General features: G+C 43.1%; 56 non-coding genes across 56 annotated transcripts; all 56 read left to right on the forward strand.

Moving 5' to 3' along the window:
- The first annotated feature begins 30 nt into the window (after nucleotides 1–30).
- trnav-aac (transfer RNA valine (anticodon AAC)) lies at nucleotides 31–103 on the forward strand. The gene has a single exon. It is a non-coding gene; the product is annotated as a tRNA-Val (tRNA).
- Nucleotides 104–226: 123 nt separating this feature from the next.
- On the forward strand, nucleotides 227–299 carry trnav-cac (transfer RNA valine (anticodon CAC)). The gene has a single exon. It is a non-coding gene; the product is annotated as a tRNA-Val (tRNA).
- A 239-nt stretch (nucleotides 300–538) lies between these two features.
- trnav-aac (transfer RNA valine (anticodon AAC)) lies at nucleotides 539–611 on the forward strand. Its single transcript has one exon. It is a non-coding gene; the product is annotated as a tRNA-Val (tRNA).
- A 121-nt stretch (nucleotides 612–732) lies between these two features.
- On the forward strand, nucleotides 733–805 carry trnav-cac (transfer RNA valine (anticodon CAC)). Its single transcript has one exon. It is a non-coding gene; the product is annotated as a tRNA-Val (tRNA).
- A 232-nt stretch (nucleotides 806–1,037) lies between these two features.
- On the forward strand, nucleotides 1,038–1,110 carry trnav-uac (transfer RNA valine (anticodon UAC)). The gene has a single exon. It is a non-coding gene; the product is annotated as a tRNA-Val (tRNA).
- Nucleotides 1,111–1,350: 240 nt separating this feature from the next.
- trnav-aac (transfer RNA valine (anticodon AAC)) lies at nucleotides 1,351–1,423 on the forward strand. The gene has a single exon. It is a non-coding gene; the product is annotated as a tRNA-Val (tRNA).
- A 123-nt stretch (nucleotides 1,424–1,546) lies between these two features.
- trnav-cac (transfer RNA valine (anticodon CAC)) lies at nucleotides 1,547–1,619 on the forward strand. The gene has a single exon. It is a non-coding gene; the product is annotated as a tRNA-Val (tRNA).
- Nucleotides 1,620–1,850: 231 nt separating this feature from the next.
- On the forward strand, nucleotides 1,851–1,924 carry trnav-uac (transfer RNA valine (anticodon UAC)). Its single transcript has one exon. It is a non-coding gene; the product is annotated as a tRNA-Val (tRNA).
- A 436-nt stretch (nucleotides 1,925–2,360) lies between these two features.
- Nucleotides 2,361–2,433, forward strand: trnav-cac (transfer RNA valine (anticodon CAC)). The gene has a single exon. It is a non-coding gene; the product is annotated as a tRNA-Val (tRNA).
- A 239-nt stretch (nucleotides 2,434–2,672) lies between these two features.
- Nucleotides 2,673–2,745, forward strand: trnav-aac (transfer RNA valine (anticodon AAC)). The gene has a single exon. It is a non-coding gene; the product is annotated as a tRNA-Val (tRNA).
- A 121-nt stretch (nucleotides 2,746–2,866) lies between these two features.
- On the forward strand, nucleotides 2,867–2,939 carry trnav-cac (transfer RNA valine (anticodon CAC)). Its single transcript has one exon. It is a non-coding gene; the product is annotated as a tRNA-Val (tRNA).
- Nucleotides 2,940–3,171: 232 nt separating this feature from the next.
- Nucleotides 3,172–3,244, forward strand: trnav-uac (transfer RNA valine (anticodon UAC)). The gene has a single exon. It is a non-coding gene; the product is annotated as a tRNA-Val (tRNA).
- Nucleotides 3,245–3,484: 240 nt separating this feature from the next.
- On the forward strand, nucleotides 3,485–3,557 carry trnav-aac (transfer RNA valine (anticodon AAC)). Its single transcript has one exon. It is a non-coding gene; the product is annotated as a tRNA-Val (tRNA).
- Nucleotides 3,558–3,680: 123 nt separating this feature from the next.
- Nucleotides 3,681–3,753, forward strand: trnav-cac (transfer RNA valine (anticodon CAC)). Its single transcript has one exon. It is a non-coding gene; the product is annotated as a tRNA-Val (tRNA).
- Nucleotides 3,754–3,992: 239 nt separating this feature from the next.
- trnav-aac (transfer RNA valine (anticodon AAC)) lies at nucleotides 3,993–4,065 on the forward strand. The gene has a single exon. It is a non-coding gene; the product is annotated as a tRNA-Val (tRNA).
- Nucleotides 4,066–4,186: 121 nt separating this feature from the next.
- On the forward strand, nucleotides 4,187–4,259 carry trnav-cac (transfer RNA valine (anticodon CAC)). Its single transcript has one exon. It is a non-coding gene; the product is annotated as a tRNA-Val (tRNA).
- Nucleotides 4,260–4,491: 232 nt separating this feature from the next.
- trnav-uac (transfer RNA valine (anticodon UAC)) lies at nucleotides 4,492–4,564 on the forward strand. The gene has a single exon. It is a non-coding gene; the product is annotated as a tRNA-Val (tRNA).
- A 240-nt stretch (nucleotides 4,565–4,804) lies between these two features.
- Nucleotides 4,805–4,877, forward strand: trnav-aac (transfer RNA valine (anticodon AAC)). The gene has a single exon. It is a non-coding gene; the product is annotated as a tRNA-Val (tRNA).
- A 123-nt stretch (nucleotides 4,878–5,000) lies between these two features.
- trnav-cac (transfer RNA valine (anticodon CAC)) lies at nucleotides 5,001–5,073 on the forward strand. The gene has a single exon. It is a non-coding gene; the product is annotated as a tRNA-Val (tRNA).
- Nucleotides 5,074–5,312: 239 nt separating this feature from the next.
- On the forward strand, nucleotides 5,313–5,385 carry trnav-aac (transfer RNA valine (anticodon AAC)). The gene has a single exon. It is a non-coding gene; the product is annotated as a tRNA-Val (tRNA).
- A 121-nt stretch (nucleotides 5,386–5,506) lies between these two features.
- Nucleotides 5,507–5,579, forward strand: trnav-cac (transfer RNA valine (anticodon CAC)). The gene has a single exon. It is a non-coding gene; the product is annotated as a tRNA-Val (tRNA).
- A 232-nt stretch (nucleotides 5,580–5,811) lies between these two features.
- On the forward strand, nucleotides 5,812–5,884 carry trnav-uac (transfer RNA valine (anticodon UAC)). The gene has a single exon. It is a non-coding gene; the product is annotated as a tRNA-Val (tRNA).
- A 240-nt stretch (nucleotides 5,885–6,124) lies between these two features.
- On the forward strand, nucleotides 6,125–6,197 carry trnav-aac (transfer RNA valine (anticodon AAC)). Its single transcript has one exon. It is a non-coding gene; the product is annotated as a tRNA-Val (tRNA).
- Nucleotides 6,198–6,320: 123 nt separating this feature from the next.
- On the forward strand, nucleotides 6,321–6,393 carry trnav-cac (transfer RNA valine (anticodon CAC)). Its single transcript has one exon. It is a non-coding gene; the product is annotated as a tRNA-Val (tRNA).
- Nucleotides 6,394–6,624: 231 nt separating this feature from the next.
- On the forward strand, nucleotides 6,625–6,698 carry trnav-uac (transfer RNA valine (anticodon UAC)). Its single transcript has one exon. It is a non-coding gene; the product is annotated as a tRNA-Val (tRNA).
- A 436-nt stretch (nucleotides 6,699–7,134) lies between these two features.
- On the forward strand, nucleotides 7,135–7,207 carry trnav-cac (transfer RNA valine (anticodon CAC)). Its single transcript has one exon. It is a non-coding gene; the product is annotated as a tRNA-Val (tRNA).
- Nucleotides 7,208–7,446: 239 nt separating this feature from the next.
- On the forward strand, nucleotides 7,447–7,519 carry trnav-aac (transfer RNA valine (anticodon AAC)). The gene has a single exon. It is a non-coding gene; the product is annotated as a tRNA-Val (tRNA).
- A 121-nt stretch (nucleotides 7,520–7,640) lies between these two features.
- On the forward strand, nucleotides 7,641–7,713 carry trnav-cac (transfer RNA valine (anticodon CAC)). Its single transcript has one exon. It is a non-coding gene; the product is annotated as a tRNA-Val (tRNA).
- A 232-nt stretch (nucleotides 7,714–7,945) lies between these two features.
- trnav-uac (transfer RNA valine (anticodon UAC)) lies at nucleotides 7,946–8,018 on the forward strand. The gene has a single exon. It is a non-coding gene; the product is annotated as a tRNA-Val (tRNA).
- Nucleotides 8,019–8,454: 436 nt separating this feature from the next.
- trnav-cac (transfer RNA valine (anticodon CAC)) lies at nucleotides 8,455–8,527 on the forward strand. The gene has a single exon. It is a non-coding gene; the product is annotated as a tRNA-Val (tRNA).
- Nucleotides 8,528–8,960: 433 nt separating this feature from the next.
- On the forward strand, nucleotides 8,961–9,033 carry trnav-cac (transfer RNA valine (anticodon CAC)). The gene has a single exon. It is a non-coding gene; the product is annotated as a tRNA-Val (tRNA).
- A 232-nt stretch (nucleotides 9,034–9,265) lies between these two features.
- On the forward strand, nucleotides 9,266–9,338 carry trnav-uac (transfer RNA valine (anticodon UAC)). Its single transcript has one exon. It is a non-coding gene; the product is annotated as a tRNA-Val (tRNA).
- A 240-nt stretch (nucleotides 9,339–9,578) lies between these two features.
- Nucleotides 9,579–9,651, forward strand: trnav-aac (transfer RNA valine (anticodon AAC)). Its single transcript has one exon. It is a non-coding gene; the product is annotated as a tRNA-Val (tRNA).
- A 123-nt stretch (nucleotides 9,652–9,774) lies between these two features.
- Nucleotides 9,775–9,847, forward strand: trnav-cac (transfer RNA valine (anticodon CAC)). Its single transcript has one exon. It is a non-coding gene; the product is annotated as a tRNA-Val (tRNA).
- A 239-nt stretch (nucleotides 9,848–10,086) lies between these two features.
- Nucleotides 10,087–10,159, forward strand: trnav-aac (transfer RNA valine (anticodon AAC)). Its single transcript has one exon. It is a non-coding gene; the product is annotated as a tRNA-Val (tRNA).
- Nucleotides 10,160–10,280: 121 nt separating this feature from the next.
- trnav-cac (transfer RNA valine (anticodon CAC)) lies at nucleotides 10,281–10,353 on the forward strand. The gene has a single exon. It is a non-coding gene; the product is annotated as a tRNA-Val (tRNA).
- Nucleotides 10,354–10,585: 232 nt separating this feature from the next.
- Nucleotides 10,586–10,658, forward strand: trnav-uac (transfer RNA valine (anticodon UAC)). The gene has a single exon. It is a non-coding gene; the product is annotated as a tRNA-Val (tRNA).
- A 240-nt stretch (nucleotides 10,659–10,898) lies between these two features.
- Nucleotides 10,899–10,971, forward strand: trnav-aac (transfer RNA valine (anticodon AAC)). The gene has a single exon. It is a non-coding gene; the product is annotated as a tRNA-Val (tRNA).
- Nucleotides 10,972–11,094: 123 nt separating this feature from the next.
- Nucleotides 11,095–11,167, forward strand: trnav-cac (transfer RNA valine (anticodon CAC)). Its single transcript has one exon. It is a non-coding gene; the product is annotated as a tRNA-Val (tRNA).
- A 239-nt stretch (nucleotides 11,168–11,406) lies between these two features.
- Nucleotides 11,407–11,479, forward strand: trnav-aac (transfer RNA valine (anticodon AAC)). Its single transcript has one exon. It is a non-coding gene; the product is annotated as a tRNA-Val (tRNA).
- Nucleotides 11,480–11,600: 121 nt separating this feature from the next.
- trnav-cac (transfer RNA valine (anticodon CAC)) lies at nucleotides 11,601–11,673 on the forward strand. Its single transcript has one exon. It is a non-coding gene; the product is annotated as a tRNA-Val (tRNA).
- Nucleotides 11,674–11,905: 232 nt separating this feature from the next.
- Nucleotides 11,906–11,978, forward strand: trnav-uac (transfer RNA valine (anticodon UAC)). Its single transcript has one exon. It is a non-coding gene; the product is annotated as a tRNA-Val (tRNA).
- A 240-nt stretch (nucleotides 11,979–12,218) lies between these two features.
- Nucleotides 12,219–12,291, forward strand: trnav-aac (transfer RNA valine (anticodon AAC)). Its single transcript has one exon. It is a non-coding gene; the product is annotated as a tRNA-Val (tRNA).
- A 123-nt stretch (nucleotides 12,292–12,414) lies between these two features.
- trnav-cac (transfer RNA valine (anticodon CAC)) lies at nucleotides 12,415–12,487 on the forward strand. The gene has a single exon. It is a non-coding gene; the product is annotated as a tRNA-Val (tRNA).
- A 433-nt stretch (nucleotides 12,488–12,920) lies between these two features.
- On the forward strand, nucleotides 12,921–12,993 carry trnav-cac (transfer RNA valine (anticodon CAC)). The gene has a single exon. It is a non-coding gene; the product is annotated as a tRNA-Val (tRNA).
- A 232-nt stretch (nucleotides 12,994–13,225) lies between these two features.
- trnav-uac (transfer RNA valine (anticodon UAC)) lies at nucleotides 13,226–13,298 on the forward strand. The gene has a single exon. It is a non-coding gene; the product is annotated as a tRNA-Val (tRNA).
- Nucleotides 13,299–13,538: 240 nt separating this feature from the next.
- trnav-aac (transfer RNA valine (anticodon AAC)) lies at nucleotides 13,539–13,611 on the forward strand. Its single transcript has one exon. It is a non-coding gene; the product is annotated as a tRNA-Val (tRNA).
- Nucleotides 13,612–13,732: 121 nt separating this feature from the next.
- On the forward strand, nucleotides 13,733–13,805 carry trnav-cac (transfer RNA valine (anticodon CAC)). Its single transcript has one exon. It is a non-coding gene; the product is annotated as a tRNA-Val (tRNA).
- Nucleotides 13,806–14,037: 232 nt separating this feature from the next.
- trnav-uac (transfer RNA valine (anticodon UAC)) lies at nucleotides 14,038–14,110 on the forward strand. Its single transcript has one exon. It is a non-coding gene; the product is annotated as a tRNA-Val (tRNA).
- A 240-nt stretch (nucleotides 14,111–14,350) lies between these two features.
- Nucleotides 14,351–14,423, forward strand: trnav-aac (transfer RNA valine (anticodon AAC)). Its single transcript has one exon. It is a non-coding gene; the product is annotated as a tRNA-Val (tRNA).
- Nucleotides 14,424–14,546: 123 nt separating this feature from the next.
- On the forward strand, nucleotides 14,547–14,619 carry trnav-cac (transfer RNA valine (anticodon CAC)). The gene has a single exon. It is a non-coding gene; the product is annotated as a tRNA-Val (tRNA).
- Nucleotides 14,620–14,858: 239 nt separating this feature from the next.
- trnav-uac (transfer RNA valine (anticodon UAC)) lies at nucleotides 14,859–14,931 on the forward strand. The gene has a single exon. It is a non-coding gene; the product is annotated as a tRNA-Val (tRNA).
- A 240-nt stretch (nucleotides 14,932–15,171) lies between these two features.
- On the forward strand, nucleotides 15,172–15,244 carry trnav-aac (transfer RNA valine (anticodon AAC)). The gene has a single exon. It is a non-coding gene; the product is annotated as a tRNA-Val (tRNA).
- A 121-nt stretch (nucleotides 15,245–15,365) lies between these two features.
- On the forward strand, nucleotides 15,366–15,438 carry trnav-cac (transfer RNA valine (anticodon CAC)). The gene has a single exon. It is a non-coding gene; the product is annotated as a tRNA-Val (tRNA).
- A 232-nt stretch (nucleotides 15,439–15,670) lies between these two features.
- On the forward strand, nucleotides 15,671–15,743 carry trnav-uac (transfer RNA valine (anticodon UAC)). The gene has a single exon. It is a non-coding gene; the product is annotated as a tRNA-Val (tRNA).
- Nucleotides 15,744–15,983: 240 nt separating this feature from the next.
- Nucleotides 15,984–16,056, forward strand: trnav-aac (transfer RNA valine (anticodon AAC)). Its single transcript has one exon. It is a non-coding gene; the product is annotated as a tRNA-Val (tRNA).
- Nucleotides 16,057–16,083: the final 27 nt, after the last annotated feature.

Below are 16,083 nucleotides of genomic sequence, written 5' to 3' on the forward strand. Positions count from 1 at the left end.
TTGGAAAAAGGCAATTAAGCTCACCATGAGGTTTCTGTAGTGTAGTGGTTATCACGTTCGCCTAACACGCGAAAGGTCCTCGGTTCGAAACCGAGCAGAAACAGCGGTCAGCTTTTGACAGAAAGTATAGATTGTTTGCGACGCTAAGAGTATTTAGCTCTCTTTTACATTATACGTTTTTTAAAATTCGTGATTCGCAAGACTTCCTTATGCTACCTCAAGACAGGTTTCCATAGTGTAGTGGTTATCACGTTCGCCTCACACGCGAAAGGTCCCCAGTTCGAAACTGGGTGGAAACATCTTGAGTAATTTTTACTATATGTGCTGAAATGGCTCTCAGGTTAGTGGATTTCCATGCTACAAAGGCTGTAATTTCAAGCTATTTGGAGGCAATCATACAAAGGACCTCAAGTCAGACTGCCATGATGAATTAGCTCTGTCCTGTTGTTTGTGGAATCTACACAGACTGACACTCTGCTTGCAGTGCATATTATTGGATGAACCTGTCTTGGAAAAAGACCACTCAACCCAAAGTGAAGTTTCTGTAGTGTAGTGGTTATCACGTTCGCCTAACACGCGAAAGGTCCTCGGTTCGAAACCGAGCAGAAACAGCGACCAACTTTTGACAGAAAGTATGAATTGTTTGCAACGCCAAGAGTATCTATCTCCCTTTTCCATTATACACATTTTAATTTGTGAGTCTGAAGATTTTCTTCTGCTTCCTGAAGACAGGTTTCCATAGTGTAGTGGTTATCACGTTCGCCTCACACGCGAAAGGTCCCCAGTTCGAAACTGGGTGGAAACAACTTGAGCAATTTTTACTATATGTGCTGAAATGGCTCTAAGGTAAGTGGATATCCAGCTACAAAGGCTAAAAGCTATTTGAAGGCAATCATACTAAGGATCTCAAGCCAGACTCCAATGGTGAATTATCTCTGTTCTGTTGTTTGTGGAATCTACACAGACTGACACTCTGCTTGCGGTGCAGATTATGGGATGAACCTGTCTTGGAAAAAGGCCACTAAACTCACTGTGAGGTTCCTGTAGTGTAGTGGTTATCACGTTCGCTTTACACGCGAAAGGTCCCCAGTTCGAAACTGGGCAGAAACAAATTGAGTGTTTTTTAACTAAACATGCTGAAATGGATCTCCGGCAAGCGCATTTCCACACTACAAAGGCTCCAATTTCAAGCTAGTTGAAGGCAATCGTGCTAAGGATCTCAAGACAGACTACCAAGCCCAATGAGCACTTTCCTGTTGCTTGTGGAATTTACACAGACCAACACTCTGATTGCAGGGCAGATTATGGGATGAACCTGTCTTGGAAAAAGGCAATTAAGCTCACCATGAGGTTTCTGTAGTGTAGTGGTTATCACGTTCGCCTAACACGCGAAAGGTCCTCGGTTCGAAACCGAGCAGAAACAGCGGTCAGCTTTTGACAGAAAGTATAGATTGTTTGCGACGCTAAGAGTATTTAGCTCTCTTTTACATTATACGTTTTTTAAAATTCGTGATTCGCAAGACTTCCTTATGCTACCTCAAGACAGGTTTCCATAGTGTAGTGGTTATCACGTTCGCCTCACACGCGAAAGGTCCCCAGTTCGAAACTGGGTGGAAACAACTTGAGCAATTTTTACTATATGTGCTGAAATGGCTCTAAGGTAAGTGGATATCCAGCTACAAAGGCTAAAAGCTATTTGAAGGCAATCATACTAAGGATCTCAAGCCAGACTCCAATGGTGAATTATCTCTGTTCTGTTGTTTGTGGAATCTACACAGACTGACACTCTGCTTGCGGTGCAGATTATGGGATGAACCTGTCTTGGAAAAAGGCCACTAAACTCACTGTGAGCTTTCTGTAGTGTAGTGGTTATCACGTTCGCTTTACACGCGAAAGGTCCCCAGTTCGAAACTGGGCAGAAACAAATTGAGTGTTTTTTAACTAAACATGCTGAAATGGATCTCCGGCAAGCGCATTTCCACACTACAAAGGCTCCAATTTCAAACTAGTTGAAGGCAATCGTGCTAAGGATCTCAAGACAGACTACCAAGCCCAATGAGCACTTTCCTGTTGCTTGTGGAATTTACACAGACCAACACTCTGATTGCAGGGCAGATTATGGGATGAACCTGTCTTGGAAAAATGCAATTAAGCTCACCATGAGGTTTCTGTAGTGTAGTGGTTATCACGTTTGCCTAACACGCGAAAGGTCCGTGGTTCGAAACCGAGCAGAAACAGCGGTCAGCTTTTGACAGAAAGTATAGATTGTTTGCGACGCTAAGAGTATTTAGCTCTCTTTTACATTATACGTTTTTTAAAATTCGTGATTCGCAAGACTTCCTTATGCTACCTCAAGACAGGTTTCCATAGTGTAGTGGTTATCACGTTCGCCTCACACGCGAAAGGTCCCCAGTTCGAAACTGGGTGGAAACATCTTGAGTAATTTTTACTATATGTGCTGAAATGGCTCTCAGGTTAGTGGATTTCCATGCTACAAAGACTGTAATTTCAAGCTATTTGGAGGCAATCATACTAAGGACCTCAAGTCAGACTACCATGATGAATTAGCTCTGTCCTGTTGTTTGTGGAATCTACACAGACTGACACTCTGCTTGCAGTGCATATTATTGGATGAACCTGTCTTGGAAAAAGACCACTCAACCCAAAGTGAAGTTTCTGTAGTGTAGTGGTTATCACGTTCGCCTAACACGCGAAAGGTCCTCGGTTCGAAACCGAGCAGAAACAGCGACCAACTTTTGACAGAAAGTATGAATTGTTTGCAACGCCAAGAGTATCTATCTCCCTTTTACATTATACACATTTTAATTTGTGAGTCTGAAGATTTTCTTCTGCTTCTTGAAGACAGGTTTCCATAGTGTAGTGGTTATCACGTTCGCCTCACACGCGAAAGGTCCCCAGTTCGAAACTGGGTGGAAACAACTTGAGCAATTTTTACTATATGTGCTGAAATGGCTCTAAGGTAAGTGGATATCCAGCTACAAAGGCTAAAAGCTATTTGAAGGCAATCATACTAAGGATCTCAAGCCAGACTCCAATGGTGAATTATCTCTGTTCTGTTGTTTGTGGAATCTACACAGACTGACACTCTGCTTGCGGTGCAGATTATGGGATGAACCTGTCTTGGAAAAAGGCCACTAAACTCACTGTGAGGTTCCTGTAGTGTAGTGGTTATCACGTTCGCTTTACACGCGAAAGGTCCCCAGTTCGAAACTGGGCAGAAACAAATTGAGTGTTTTTTAACTAAACATGCTGAAATGGATCTCCGGCAAGCGCATTTCCACACTACAAAGGCTCCAATTTCAAGCTAGTTGAAGGCAATCGTGCTAAGGATCTCAAGACAGACTACCAAGCCCAATGAGCACTTTCCTGTTGCTTGTGGAATTTACACAGACCAACACTCTGATTGCAGGGCAGATTATGGGATGAACCTGTCTTGGAAAAAGGCAATTAAGCTCACCATGAGGTTTCTGTAGTGTAGTGGTTATCACGTTCGCCTAACACGCGAAAGGTCCTCGGTTCGAAACCGAGCAGAAACAGCGGTCAGCTTTTGACAGAAAGTATAGATTGTTTGCGACGCTAAGAGTATTTAGCTCTCTTTTACATTATACGTTTTTTAAAATTCGTGATTCGCAAGACTTCCTTATGCTACCTCAAGACAGGTTTCCATAGTGTAGTGGTTATCACGTTCGCCTCACACGCGAAAGGTCCCCAGTTCGAAACTGGGTGGAAACATCTTGAGTAAATTTTACTATATGTGCTGAAATGGCTCTCAGGTTAGTGGATTTCCATGCTACAAAGGCTGTAATTTCAAGCTATTTGGAGGCAATCATACAAAGGACCTCAAGTCAGACTGCCATGATGAATTAGCTCTGTCCTGTTGTTTGTGGAATCTACACAGTCTGACACTCTGCTTGCAGTGCATATTATTGGATGAACCTGTCTTGGAAAAAGACCACTCAACCCAAAGTGAAGTTTCTGTAGTGTAGTGGTTATCACGTTCGCCTAACACGCGAAAGGTCCTCGGTTCGAAACCGAGCAGAAACAGCGACCAACTTTTGACAGAAAGTATGAATTGTTTGCAACGCCAAGAGTATCTATCTCCCTTTTACGTTATACACATTTTAATTTGTGAGTCTGAAGATTTTCTTCTGCTTCCTGAAGACAGGTTTCCATAGTGTAGTGGTTATCACGTTCGCCTCACACGCGAAAGGTCCCCAGTTCGAAACTGGGTGGAAACAACTTGAGCAATTTTTACTATATGTGCTGAAATGGCTCTAAGGTAAGTGGATATCCAGCTACAAAGGCTAAAAGCTATTTGAAGGCAATCATACTAAGGATCTCAAGCCAGACTCCAATGGTGAATTATCTCTGTTCTGTTGTTTGTGGAATCTACACAGACTGACACTCTGCTTGCGGTGCAGATTATGGGATGAACCTGTCTTGGAAAAAGGCCACTAAACTCACTGTGAGGTTTCTCTAGTGTAGTGGTTATCACGTTCGCTTTACACGTGAAAGGTCCCCAGTTCGAAACTGGGCAGAAACAAATTGAGTGTTTTTTAACTAAACATGCTGAAATGGATCTCCGGCAAGCGCATTTCCACACTACAAAGGCTCCAATTTCAAGCTAGTTGAAGGCAATCGTGCTAAGGATCTCAAGACAGACTACCAAGCCCAATGAGCACTTTCCTGTTGCTTGTGGAATTTACACAGACCAACACTCTGATTGCAGGGCAGATTATGGGATGAACCTGTCTTGGAAAAAGGCAATTAAGCTCACCATGAGGTTTCTGTAGTGTAGTGGTTATCACGTTCGCCTAACACGCGAAAGGTCCTCGGTTCGAAACCGAGCAGAAACAGCGGTCAGCTTTTGACAGAAAGTATAGATTGTTTGCGACGCTAAGAGTATTTAGCTCTCTTTTACATTATACGTTTTTTAAAATTCGTGATTCGCAAGACTTCCTTATGCTACCTCAAGACAGGTTTCCATAGTGTAGTGGTTATCACGTTCGCCTCACACGCGAAAGGTCCCCAGTTCGAAACTGGGTGGAAACATCTTGAGTAATTTTTACTATATGTGCTGAAATGGCTCTCAGGTTAGTGGATTTCCATGCTACAAAGGCTGTAATTTCAAGCTATTTGGAGGCAATCATACAAAGGACCTCAAGTCAGACTGCCATGATGAATTAGCTCTGTCCTGTTGTTTGTGGAATCTACACAGACTGACACTCTGCTTGCAGTGCATATTATTGGATGAACCTGTCTTGGAAAAAGACCACTCAACCCAAAGTGAAGTTTCTGTAGTGTAGTGGTTATCACGTTCGCCTAACACGCGAAAGGTCCTCGGTTCGAAACCGAGCAGAAACAGCGACCAACTTTTGACAGAAAGTATGAATTGTTTGCAACGCCAAGAGTATCTATCTCCCTTTTACATTATACACATTTTAATTTGTGAGTCTGAAGATTTTCTTCTGCTTCCTGAAGACAGGTTTCCATAGTGTAGTGGTTATCACGTTCGCCTCACACGCGAAAGGTCCCCAGTTCGAAACTGGGTGGAAACAACTTGAGCAATTTTTACTATATGTGCTGAAATGGCTCTAAGGTAAGTGGATATCCAGCTACAAAGGCTAAAAGCTATTTGAAGGCAATCATACTAAGGATCTCAAGCCAGACTCCAATGGTGAATTATCTCTGTTCTGTTGTTTGTGGAATCTACACAGACTGACACTCTGCTTGCGGTGCAGATTATGGGATGAACCTGTCTTGGAAAAAGGCCACTAAACTCACTGTGAGGTTCCTGTAGTGTAGTGGTTATCACGTTCGCTTTACACGCGAAAGGTCCCCAGTTCGAAACTGGGCAGAAACAAATTGAGTGTTTTTTAACTAAACATGCTGAAATGGATCTCCGGCAAGCGCATTTCCACACTACAAAGGCTCCAATTTCAAGCTAGTTGAAGGCAATCGTGCTAAGGATCTCAAGACAGACTACCAAGCCCAATGAGCACTTTCCTGTTGCTTGTGGAATTTACACAGACCAACACTCTGATTGCAGGGCAGATTATGGGATGAACCTGTCTTGGAAAAAGGCAATTAAGCTCACCATGAGGTTTCTGTAGTGTAGTGGTTATCACGTTCGCCTAACACGCGAAAGGTCCTCGGTTCGAAACCGAGCAGAAACAGCGGTCAGCTTTTGACAGAAAGTATAGATTGTTTGCGACGCTAAGAGTATTTAGCTCTCTTTTACATTATACGTTTTTTAAAATTCGTGATTCGCAAGACTTCCTTATGCTACCTCAAGACAGGTTTCCATAGTGTAGTGGTTATCACGTTCGCCTCACACGCGAAAGGTCCCCAGTTCGAAACTGGGTGGAAACAACTTGAGCAATTTTTACTATATGTGCTGAAATGGCTCTAAGGTAAGTGGATATCCAGCTACAAAGGCTAAAAGCTATTTGAAGGCAATCATACTAAGGATCTCAAGCCAGACTCCAATGGTGAATTATCTCTGTTCTGTTGTTTGTGGAATCTACACAGACTGACACTCTGCTTGCGGTGCAGATTATGGGATGAACCTGTCTTGGAAAAAGGCCACTAAACTCACTGTGAGCTTTCTGTAGTGTAGTGGTTATCACGTTCGCTTTACACGCGAAAGGTCCCCAGTTCGAAACTGGGCAGAAACAAATTGAGTGTTTTTTAACTAAACATGCTGAAATGGATCTCCGGCAAGCGCATTTCCACACTACAAAGGCTCCAATTTCAAGCTAGTTGAAGGCAATCGTGCTAAGGATCTCAAGACAGACTACCAAGCCCAATGAGCACTTTCCTGTTGCTTGTGGAATTTACACAGACCAACACTCTGATTGCAGGGCAGATTATGGGATGAACCTGTCTTGGAAAAAGGCAATTAAGCTCACCATGAGGTTTCTGTAGTGTAGTGGTTATCACGTTTGCCTAACACGCGAAAGGTCCTCGGTTCGAAACCGAGCAGAAACAGCGGTCAGCTTTTGACAGAAAGTATAGATTGTTTGCGACGCTAAGAGTATTTAGCTCTCTTTTACATTATACGTTTTTTAAAATTCGTGATTCGCAAGACTTCCTTATGCTACCTCAAGACAGGTTTCCATAGTGTAGTGGTTATCACGTTCGCCTCACACGCGAAAGGTCCCCAGTTCGAAACTGGGTGGAAACATCTTGAGTAATTTTTACTATATGTGCTGAAATGGCTCTCAGGTTAGTGGATTTCCATGCTACAAAGGCTGTAATTTCAAGCTATTTGGAGGCAATCATACTAAGGACCTCAAGTCAGACTACCATGATGAATTAGCTCTGTCCTGTTGTTTGTGGAATCTACACAGACTGACACTCTGCTTGCAGTGCATATTATTGGATGAACCTGTCTTGGAAAAAGACCACTCAACCCAAAGTGAAGTTTCTGTAGTGTAGTGGTTATCACGTTCGCCTAACACGCGAAAGGTCCTCGGTTCGAAACCGAGCAGAAACAGCGACCAACTTTTGACAGAAAGTATGAATTGTTTGCAACGCCAAGAGTATCTATCTCCCTTTTACATTATACACATTTTAATTTGTGAGTCTGAAGATTTTCTTCTGCTTCCTGAAGACAGGTTTCCATAGTGTAGTGGTTATCACGTTCGCCTCACACGCGAAAGGTCCCCAGTTCGAAACTGGGTGGAAACAACTTGAGCAATTTTTACTATATGTGCTGAAATGGCTCTAAGGTAAGTGGATATCCAGCTACAAAGGCTAAAAGCTATTTGAAGGCAATCATACTAAGGATCTCAAGCCAGACTCCAATGGTGAATTATCTCTGTTCTGTTGTTTGTGGAATCTACACAGACTGACACTCTGCTTGCGGTGCAGATTATGGGATGAACCTGTCTTGGAAAAAGGCCACTAAACTCACTGTGAGGTTTCTGTAGTGTAGTGGTTATCACGTTCGCTTTACACGCGAAAGGTCCCCAGTTCGAAACTGGGCAGAAACAAATTGAGTGTTTTTTAACTAAACATGCTGAAATGGATCTCCGGCAAGCGCATTTCCACACTACAAAGGCTCCAATTTCAAGCTAGTTGAAGGCAATCGTGCTAAGGATCTCAAGACAGACTACCAAGCCCAATGAGCACTTTCCTGTTGCTTGTGGAATTTACACAGACCAACACTCTGATTGCAGGGCAGATTATGGGATGAACCTGTCTTGGAAAAAGGCAATTAAGCTCACCATGAGGTTTCTGTAGTGTAGTGGTTATCACGTTCGCCTAACACGCGAAAGGTCCTCGGTTCAAAACCGAGCAGAAACAGCGGTCAGCTTTTGACAGAAAGTATAGATTGTTTGCGACGCTAAGAGTATTTAGCTCTCTTTTACATTATACGTTTTTTAAAATTCGTGATTCGCAAGACTTCCTTATGCTACCTCCAGACAGGTTTCCATAGTGTAGTGGTTATCACGTTCGCCTCACACGCGAAAGGTCCCCAGTTCGAAACTGGGTGGAAACATCTTGAGTAATTTTTACTATATGTGCTGAAATGGCTCTCAGGTTAGTGGATTTCCATGCTACAAAGGCTATAATTTCAAGCTATTTGGAGGCAATCATACTAAGGACCTCAAGTCAGACTGCCATGATGAATTAGCTCTGTCCTGTTGTTTGTGGAATCTACACAGACTGACACTCTGCTTGCAGTGCATATTATTGGATGAACCTGTCTTGGAAAAAGACCACTCAACCCAAAGTGAAGTTTCTGTAGTGTAGTGGTTATTACGTTCGCCTAACACGCGAAAGGTCCTCGGTTCGAAACCGAGCAGAAACAGCGACCAACTTTTGACAGAAAGTATGAATTGTTTGCAACGCCAAGAGTATCTATCTCCCTTTTACGTTATACACATTTTAATTTGTGAGTCTGAAGATTTTCTTCTGCTTCCTGAAGACAGGTTTCCATAGTGTAGTGGTTATCACGTTCGCCTCACACGCGAAAGGTCCCCAGTTCGAAACTGGGTGGAAACAACTTGAGCAATTTTTACTATATGTGCTGAAATGGCTCTAAGGTAAGTGGATATCCAGCTACAAAGGCTAAAAGCTATTTGAAGGCAATCATACTAAGGATCTCAAGCCAGACTCCAATGGTGAATTATCTCTGTTCTGTTGTTTGTGGAATCTACACAGACTGACACTCTGCTTGCGGTGCAGATTATGGGATGAACCTGTCTTGGAAAAAGGCCACTAAACTCACTGTGAGGTTTCTCTAGTGTAGTGGTTATCACGTTCGCTTTACACGCGAAAGGTCCCCAGTTCGAAACTGGGCAGAAACAAATTGAGTGTTTTTTAACTAAACATGCTGAAATGGATCTCCGGCAAGCGCATTTCCACACTACAAAGGCTCCAATTTCAAGCTAGTTGAAGGCAATCGTGCTAAGGATCTCAAGACAGACTACCAAGCCCAATGAGCACTTTCCTGTTGCTTGTGGAATTTACACAGACCAACACTCTGATTGCAGGGCAGATTATGGGATGAACCTGTCTTGGAAAAAGGCAATTAAGCTCACCATGAGGTTTCTGTAGTGTAGTGGTTATCACGTTCGCCTAACACGCGAAAGGTCCTCGGTTCGAAACCGAGCAGAAACAGCGGTCAGCTTTTGACAGAAAGTATAGATTGTTTGCGACGCTAAGAGTATTTAGCTCTCTTTTACATTATACGTTTTTTAAAATTCGTGATTCGCAAGACTTCCTTATGCTACCTCAAGACAGGTTTCCATAGTGTAGTGGTTATCACGTTCGCCTCACACGCGAAAGGTCCCCAGTTCGAAACTGGGTGGAAACATCTTGAGTAATTTTTACTATATGTGCTGAAATGGCTCTCAGGTTAGTGGATTTCCATGCTACAAAGGCTGTAATTTCAAGCTATTTGGAGGCAATCATACAAAGGACCTCAAGTCAGACTGCCATGATGAATTAGCTCTGTCCTGTTGTTTGTGGAATCTACACAGACTGACACTCTGCTTGCAGTGCATATTATTGGATGAACCTGTCTTGGAAAAAGACCACTCAACCCAAAGTGAAGTTTCTGTAGTGTAGTGGTTATCACGTTCGCCTAACACGCGAAAGGTCCTCGGTTCGAAACCGAGCAGAAACAGCGACCAACTTTTGACAGAAAGTATGAATTGTTTGCAACGCCAAGAGTATCTATCTCCCTTTTACGTTATACACATTTTAATTTGTGAGTCTGAAGATTTTCTTCTGCTTCCTGAAGACAGGTTTCCATAGTGTAGTGGTTATCACGTTCGCCTCACACGCGAAAGGTCCCCAGTTCGAAACTGGGTGGAAACAACTTGAGCAATTTTTACTATATGTGCTGAAATGGCTCTAAGGTAAGTGGATATCCAGCTACAAAGGCTAAAAGCTATTTGAAGGCAATCATACTAAGGATCTCAAGCCAGACTCCAATGGTGAATTATCTCTGTTCTGTTGTTTGTGGAATCTACACAGACTGACACTCTGCTTGCGGTGCAGATTATGGGATGAACCTGTCTTGGAAAAAGGCCACTAAACTCACTGTGAGGTTTCTCTAGTGTAGTGGTTATCACGTTCGCTTTACACGCGAAAGGTCCCCAGTTCGAAACTGGGCAGAAACAAATTGAGTGTTTTTTAACTAAACATGCTGAAATGGATCTCCGGCAAGCGCATTTCCACACTACAAAGGCTCCAATTTCAAGCTAGTTGAAGGCAATCGTGCTAAGGATCTCAAGACAGACTACCAAGCCCAATGAGCACTTTCCTGTTGCTTGTGGAATTTACACAGACCAACACTCTGATTGCAGGGCAGATTATGGGATGAACCTGTCTTGGAAAAAGGCAATTAAGCTCACCATGAGGTTTCTGTAGTGTAGTGGTTATCACGTTCGCCTAACACGCGAAAGGTCCTCGGTTCGAAACCGAGCAGAAACAGCGGTCAGCTTTTGACAGAAAGTATAGATTGTTTGCGACGCTAAGAGTATTTAGCTCTCTTTTACATTATACGTTTTTTAAAATTCGTGATTCGCAAGACTTCCTTATGCTACCTCAAGACAGGTTTCCATAGTGTAGTGGTTATCACGTTCGCCTCACACGCGAAAGGTCCCCAGTTCGAAACTGGGTGGAAACATCTTGAGTAATTTTTACTATATGTGCTGAAATGGCTCTCAGGTTAGTGGATTTCCATGCTACAAAGGCTGTAATTTCAAGCTATTTGGAGGCAATCATACAAAGGACCTCAAGTCAGACTGCCATGATGAATTAGCTCTGTCCTGTTGTTTGTGGAATCTACACAGACTGACACTCTGCTTGCAGTGCATATTATTGGATAAACCTGTCTTAGAAAGAGACCACTCAGCCCAAAGTGAAGTTTCTGTAGTGTAGTGGTTATCACGTTCGCCTAACACGCGAAAGGTCCTCGGTTCGAAACCGAGCAGAAACAGCGACCAACTTTTGACAGAAAGTATGAATTGTTTGCAACGCCAAGAGTATCTATCTCCCTTTTACGTTATACACATTTTAATTTGTGAGTCTGAAGATTTTCTTCTGCTTCCTGAAGACAGGTTTCCATAGTGTAGTGGTTATCACGTTCGCCTCACACGCGAAAGGTCCCCAGTTCGAAACTGGGTGGAAACAACTTGAGCAATTTTTACTATATGTGCTGAAATGGCTCTAAGGTAAGTGGATATCCAGCTACAAAGGCTAAAAGCTATTTGAAGGCAATCATACTAAGGATCTCAAGCCAGACTCCAATGGTGAATTATCTCTGTTCTGTTGTTTGTGGAATCTACACAGACTGACACTCTGCTTGCGGTGCAGATTATGGGATGAACCTGTCTTGGAAAAAGGCCACTAAACTCACTGTGAGGTTTCTGTAGTGTAGTGGTTATCACGTTCGCTTTACACGCGAAAGGTCCCCAGTTCGAAACTGGGCAGAAACAAATTGAGTGTTTTTTAACTAAACATGCTGAAATGGATCTCCGGCAAGCGCATTTCCACACTACAAAGGCTCCAATTTCAAGCTAGTTGAAGGCAATCGTGCTAAGGATCTCAAGACAGACTACCAAGCCCAATGAGCACTTTCCTGTTGCTTGTGGAATTTACACAGACCAACACTCTAAATGCAGGGCAGATTATGGGATGAACCTGTCTTGGAAAAAGGCAATTAAGCTCACCATGAGGTTTCTGTAGTGTAGTGGTTATCACGTTCGCCTAACACGCGAAAGGTCCTCGGTTCGAAACCGAGCAGAAACAGCGGTCAGCTTTTGACAGAAAGTATAGATTGTTTGCGACGCTAAGAGTATTTAGCTCTCTTTTACATTATACGTTTTTTAAAATTCGTGATTCGCAAGACTTCCTTATGCTACCTCAAGACAGGTTTCCATAGTGTAGTGGTTATCACGTTCGCCTCACACGCGAAAGGTCCCCAGTTCGAAACTGGGTGGAAACATCTTGAGTAATTTTTACTATATGTGCTGAAATGGCTCTCAGGTTAGTGGATTTCCATGCTACAAAGGCTGTAATTTCAAGCTATTTGGAGGCAATCATACAAAGGACCTCAAGTCAGACTGCCATGATGAATTAGCTCTGTCCTGTTGTTTGTGGAATCTACACAGACTGACACTCTGCTTGCAGTGCATATTATTGGATGAACCTGTCTTGGAAAAAGACCACTCAACCCAAAGTGAAGTTTCTGTAGTGTAGTGGTTATCACGTTCGCCTAACACACGAAAGGTCCTCGGTTCGAAACCGAGCAGAAACAGCGACCAACTTTTGACAGAAAGTATGAATTGTTTGCAACGCCAAGAGTATCTATCTCCCTTTTACGTTATACACATTTTAATTTGTGAGTCTGAAGATTTTCTTCTGCTTCCTGAAGACAGGTTTCCATAGTGTAGTGGTTATCACGTTCGCCTCACACGCGAAAGGTCCCCAGTTCGAAACTGGGTGGAAACAACTTGAGCAATTTTTACTATATGTGCTGAAATGGCTCTAAGGTAAGTGGATATCCAGCTACAAAGGCTAAAAGCTATTTGAAGGCAATCATACTAAGGATCTCAAGCCAGACTCCAATGGTGAATTATCTCTGTTCTGTTGTTTGTGGAATCTACACAGACTGACACTCTGCTTGCGGTGCAGATTATGGGATGAACCTGTCTTGGAAAAAGGCCACTAAACTCACTGTGAGGTTTCTGTAGTGTAGTGGTTATCACGTTCGCTTTACACGCGAAAGGTCCCCAGTTCGAAACTGGGCAGAAACAAATTGAGTGTTTTTTAACTAATCATGCTGAAATGGATCTCCGGCAAGCGCATTTCCACACTACAAAGGCTCCAATTTCAAGCTAGTTGAAGGCAATCGTGCTAAGGATCTCAAGACAGACTACCAAGCCCAATGAGCACTTTCCTGTTGCTTGTGGAATTTACACAGACCAACACTCTGATTGCAGGGCAGATTATGGGATGAACCTGTCTTGGAAAAAGGCAATTAAGCTCACCATGAGGTTTCTGTAGTGTAGTGGTTATCACGTTCGCCTAACACGCGAAAGGTCCTCGGTTCGAAACCGAGCAGAAACAGCGACCAACTTTTGACAGAAAGTATGAATTGTTTGCAACGCCAAGAGTATCTATCTCCCTTTTACATTATACACATTTTAATTTGTGAGTCTGAAGATTTTCTTCTGCTTCCTGAAGACAGGTTTCCATAGTGTAGTGGTTATCACGTTCGCCTCACACGCGAAAGGTCCCCAGTTCGAAACTGGGTGGAAACAACTTGAGCAATTTTTACTATATGTGCTGAAATGGCTCTAAGGTAAGTGGATATCCAGCTACAAAGGCTAAAAGCTATTTGAAGGCAATCATACTAAGGATCTCAAGTCAGACTCCAATGGTGAATTATCTCTGTTCTGTTGTTTGTGGAATCTACACAGACTGACACTCTGCTTGCGGTGCAGATTATGGGATGAACCTGTCTTGGAAAAAGGCCACTAAACTCACTGTGAGGTTTCTGTAGTGTAGTGGTTATCACGTTCGCTTTACACGCGAAAGGTCCCCAGTTCGAAACTGGGCAGAAACAAATTGAGTGTTTTTTAACTAAACATGCTGAAATGGATCTCCGGCAAGCGCATTTCCACACTACAAAGGCTCCAATTTCAAGCTAGTTGAAGGCAATCGTGCTAAGGATCTCAAGACAGACTACCAAGCCCAATGAGCACTTTCCTGTTGCTTGTGGAATTTACACAGACCAACACTCTGATTGCAGGGCAGATTATGGGATGAACCTGTCTTGGAAAAAGGCAATTAAGCTCACCATGAGGTTTCTGTAGTGTAGTGGTTATCACGTTCGCCTAACACGCGAAAGGTCCTCGGTTCGAAACCGAGCAGAAACAGCGGTCAGCTTTTGACAGAAAGTATAGATTGTTTGCGACGCTAAGAGTATTTAGCTCTCTTTTACATTATTAGTTTTTTAAAATTCGTGATTCGCAAGACTTCCTTATGCTACCTCAAGACAGGTTTCCATAGTGTAGTGGTTATCACGTTCGCCTCACACGCGAAAGGTCCCCAGTTCGAAACTGGGTGGAAACATCTTGAGTAATTTTTACTATATGTGCTGAAATGGCTCTCAGGTTAGTGGATTTCCATGCTACAAAGGCTGTAATTTCAAGCTATTTGGAGGCAATCATACTAAGGACCTCAAGTCAGACTACCATGATGAATTAGCTCTGTCCTGTTGTTTGTGGAATCTACACAGACTGACACTCTGCTTGCAGTGCATATTATTGGATGAACCTGTCTTGGAAAAAGGCCACTAAACTCACTGTGAGGTTTCTGTAGTGTAGTGGTTATCACGTTCGCTTTACACGCAAAAGGTCCCCAGTTCGAAACTGGGCAGAAACAAATTGAGTGTTTTTTAACTAATCATGCTGAAATGGATCTCCGGCAAGCGTTTTTCCACACTACAAAGGCTCCAATTTCAAGCTAGTTGAAGGCAATCGTGCTAAGGATCTCAAGACAGACTACCAAGCCCAATGAGCACTTTCCTGTTGCTTGTGGAATTTACACAGACCAACACTCTGATTGCAGGGCAGATTATGGGATGAACCTGTCTTGGAAAAAGGCAATTAGGCTCACCATGAGGTTTCTGTAGTGTAGTGGTTATCACGTTCGCCTAACACGCGAAAGGTCCTCGGTTCGAAACCGAGCAGAAACAGCGACCAACTTTTGACAGAAAGTATGAATTGTTTGCAACGCCAAGAGTATCTATCTCCCTTTTACATTATACACATTTTAATTTGTGAGTCTGAAGATTTTCTTCTGCTTCCTGAAGACAGGTTTCCATAGTGTAGTGGTTATCACGTTCGCCTCACACGCGAAAGGTCCCCAGTTCGAAACTGGGTGGAAACAACTTGAGCAATTTTTACTATATGTGCTGAAATGGCTCTAAGGTAAGTGGATATCCAGCTACAAAGGCTAAAAGCTATTTGAAGGCAATCATACTAAGGATCTCAAGCCAGACTCCAATGGTGAATTATCTCTGTTCTGTTGTTTGTGGAATCTACACAGACTGACACTCTGCTTGCGGTGCAGATTATGGGATGAACCTGTCTTGGAAAAAGGCCACTAAACTCACTGTGAGGTTTCTGTAGTGTAGTGGTTATCACGTTCGCTTTACACGCGAAAGGTCCCCAGTTCGAAACTGGGCAGAAACAAATTGAGTGTTTTTTAACTAAACATGCTGAAATGGATCTCCGGCAAGCGCATTTCCACACTACAAAGGCTCCAATTTCAAGCTAGTTGAAGGCAATCGTGCTAAGGATCTCAAGACAGACTACCAAGCCCAATGAGCACTTTCCTGTTGCTTGTGGAATTTACACAGACCAACACTCTGATTGCAGGGCAGATTATGGGATGAACCTGTCTTGGAAAAAGGCAATTAAGCTCACCATGAGGTTTCTGTAGTGTAGTGGTTATCACGTTCGCCTAACACGCGAAAGGTCCTCGGTTCGAAACCGAGCAGAAACAGCGGTCAGCTTTTGACAGAAAGTATAG

Source organism: Pseudorasbora parva, chromosome 5, assembly GCF_024679245.1.
Source record: "Pseudorasbora parva isolate DD20220531a chromosome 5, ASM2467924v1, whole genome shotgun sequence".
In the NCBI taxonomy this organism is placed as follows: Eukaryota; Metazoa; Chordata; class Actinopteri; order Cypriniformes; family Gobionidae; genus Pseudorasbora; species Pseudorasbora parva.